This window comes from Sciurus vulgaris, assembly GCF_902686455.1.
Source record: "Sciurus vulgaris genome assembly, chromosome: 7".
NCBI lineage: Eukaryota > Metazoa > Chordata > Mammalia > Rodentia > Sciuridae > Sciurus > Sciurus vulgaris.
This window is the reverse complement of record NC_136467.1, coordinates 104,504,747-104,508,455: the sequence shown is the minus strand read 5'-3', so window position 1 is coordinate 104,508,455 and position 3,709 is coordinate 104,504,747. Positions and strand designations below refer to the sequence as shown.

Genomic DNA, 3,709 nt, shown 5'->3' with positions numbered 1-3,709 from the left:
TGAGGCAGGAGGATCACAAATACAAAGTCAGTATGGGCAACTTAGCAAGATCCTGTCTCAAAATAGAAAAATTAAAAAAAAAAAATTAAAAGGGCTGGGGGTATAGCTCAGTGGTAGAGCCACCTCTGAGTTCAATCTTCAGTACTAAAAAAAAAAAAAAGTTACCCTATGGATGGAGATATGAAAAGAAACAGACACGGTTTTTACATGCATTAAGAAGCTCAGAAGTGTGGCCAGGCAGCTCGGACCGAGCAGGGCTTTCCTTCCCAGTGGACTGTGTAGAATGCACTGCGGTCTCTTGTCTTCTATTCACCATGGCTTCTTCTGATATTCAGGTGAGAGAACTGGAGAAGTGTGCCTCAAGCCAGGCTTTTGAGATGATTCTCAGCCCCTGGTTAAAAGAAGAAGAACCTTTTCCTGGAGGAAATTCAGAAGAACTTAGAAGCTGCAGAAGAAAGACACAAGTGCCGTGAAGCTGCGGTCTGGAAGCAGCTGGCTGAGAAATGAGAGCAGGAGAAAGAAGTGCTTCAGAAAGCAGTAGAAGAAAACAACAACGTCAGGAAAATGGTGGGAGAGAACCTAACCCACCAGATGGAAGCCAGCAAAGAGACCGAGAGGCACAAATGGCTGCCAGACTGGAGCATTTGTAAGTGAAGCACATAGAAGAAGTGCAGAAAATCAAAGACTCCAAAGACCCTGCTAATGAGACTGAATCTGACTAATTTGTTCAGAGAACGAACTTTCTCCCATTCCCCTTCCTAAATATCCAAAGACTGAACTTGGCCAATGTCATTTTATTTTTTCCTTCCTGAAAAATATTCTAGTAGCTGATATAAGACTGTATAGGTAAATCCAGACTGTAAGATGTTGTTTTAGGGGATAAAGGGGAGAAACTGAAAGTGTGTTAATCTTTTTCTAAAGTGTTGGTCTTTTTAATGTAGCTATTTTTATTGTTGCATCTTTTCTTCTTCAGTGCGCTTGGGGTGCTGGGTTAATGGCTAGGACTCTATTGGCTCTGTGAAAACATGTTTGTGAAGAGTGCCCCGAACATTGGCTCATCCATGTACGTCAAACAAATCCTTCTCAGTTCCAGAAATCAAATAGAACACAACACAATAATACTAGGCGATTTTAACACACCTCTCTCACTACTGGATAGATCTTCCAAACAAAAATTGAATAAAGAAAACATAGACCTCAATAACCCAATCAACAATTTAGACTTAACCGACTTATATAGAATATACCATCCAACAAAGAACGAATACACTTTCTTCTCAGCAGCACATGGATCCATCTCTAAAATACACCATATTTTATGCCACAAAGCTACTGTTAGCAAATAAAAGAAGATAGAGATACTACCTTGTATTCTATCAGATCATAATGGATTGAAATTAGAAATAAATGACAGAATAAAAAACAGAAACTTCTCCAATACCTGGAGATTAAATAATACGCTATTATATGATCAATGGATAACAGAGGGAAATAAAAAAATTCTTAGAAGTAAACGAGAACAAAGACACATCCTAATAAAATCTCTGGGACACTATGAAAGCAGTACTTAGAGAAAGATTTATTTCATGGGGCGCATTCAACAAAAGAAGTAGAAATCAACAAATAAACGACTTAACACTACAGCTCAAAGCCCTAGAAAAAGAAGAGCAGACCAACACCAAAAGTAGTAGAAGACAGGAAATAGTTAAAATCAGAGTTGAAATCAACAAAATTGAAATAAAAGAAACAATCGGAAAAATTAACAAAATAAATAGTTGATCCTTTGAAAAAATAAACAAAATTGATAAATCCTTAGTCACACTAACAAAGAGAAAGAGGGAGCAAACTCAAATTACTAAAATTCAGAATGAACAAGGAAATATCACAACAGACACAAGTGAAATACAAAACATATTTAGAAGTTCTTTTGAAAATCTATACTCCAATAAAACAGAAAACCTCAAAGACATCAACAAGTTTCTAGAGACATATGAATTACCTAAACTGAACGAGGAGGACATACACAACTTAAATAAATCAATTTCAAGCAATGAAATAGAAGACGTCATCAAAAGCCTACCAACAAAGAAAAGTCCGGGACCAGATGGGTTCTCAGCTGAGTTCTACAAAACCTTTTTAAAGAAGAGCTCATTCCAATACTCCTCAAAGTATTCCATGAAATAGAAGAGGAGGGAACCCTCCCAAACTCATTCTATGAAGCCAATATCACCCTGATACCTAAACCAGACAGAGACACATCGAGGAAAGAAAATTTCAGACCAATATCCTTAATGAACATTGACACAAAAATTCTCAACAAAATTTTAGCAAATTGCATACAAAAATATATTAAAAAGATAGTGTACCATGATCAAGTGGGTTTTATCCCAGGGATGCAAGGTTGGTTCAACATCAGGAAATCAATAAATGTCATTCACCATATCAACAGACTTAAAGTCAAGAATCACATGATTATTTCAATAGATGCAGAAAAAGCATTTGATAAAATACAGCATCCCTTCATGCTCAAAACACTAGAAAAAATTGGGGTAGTGGGAACATTCCTTAACATTGTAAAGGCCAAGATGCTAAGCCCATGGCCAATATCATTCTAAAAGGTGAAAAACTGAAAGCATTCCCCCTAAAAACTGGAACAAGACAGGGATGCCCTCTTTCACCACTTCTATTCAACATCGTCCTTGAGACTCTAGCCAGAGCAATTAGACAGACCAAAGAAATTAAAGGGATACGAATTGGAAAAGAAGAACTCAAACTATCCCTGTTCACTGATGACATGATTGTATATTTAGAGGAACCTGGAAATTCCACCAGAAAACTTTTAGAACTCATAAGTGAATTCAGTAAAGTAGCAGGTTACAAGATCAATGCTCATAAATCCAAAGCATTTTTATACATAAGTGATGAATCTTCAGAAAGAGAAATTAGGAAAACTACCCCATTCACAATAGCATCAAAAAAAAAAAATACTTAGAATCAATCTCACAAAAGAGGTGAAAGACCTCTACAATGAGAACTACAGAACACTAAAGAAAGAAATTAAAGAAAACCTTAGAAGATGGAAAGATCTCCCATGTTCTTGGATAGGCAGAATTAATATTGTCAAAATGGCCATACTACCAAAAGTGCTATACAGATCCAATGCAATTCCAATTAAAATCCCAATGATGTACCTTACAGAAATAGAACAAGCAATCATGAAATTCATCTGGAAGAATAAAAAACCCAGAATAGCTAAAGCAATCCTCAGTAGAAAGAGCGAAGCAGGGGGTTATCACAATACCAGATCTTCAACTCTACTAGAAAGCAATAGTAACAAAAACGGTATGGTATTGGTACCAAAATAGACAGGTAGATCAATGGTACAGAATAGAGGACATGGACACAAACCCAAATAAATACAATTTTCTCATACTAGACAAAGGGGGCAAAAATATGCAATGGAGAAAAGATAGCCTCTTCAACAAATGGTGCTGGGAAAACTGGAAAACCATATGCAACAGAATGAAATTAAACCCCTATCTCTCACCCTGCACAAAACTCAACTCAAAATGGATCAAGGACCTCAGAATCAGACCAGAGATCTGCATCTTATAGAAGAAAAAGTATGTCCAAATCTTCAACTTGTTGGCTTAGGATCAGACTTCCTTAACAGGACTCCCATAGCACAAGAAATAAAAGCAAGAATCAA

At 36.6% G+C, this 3,709-nt stretch overlaps 1 pseudogene across 1 annotated transcript; it reads left to right on the top strand.

Moving 5' to 3' along the window:
- The first annotated feature begins 247 nt into the window (after positions 1 to 247).
- Positions 248 to 722, top strand: LOC306665146 (stathmin-like; annotated as a pseudogene). The gene has a single exon. The product of its transcript is annotated as a stathmin-like (transcript).
- Positions 723 to 3,709: the final 2,987 nt, after the last annotated feature.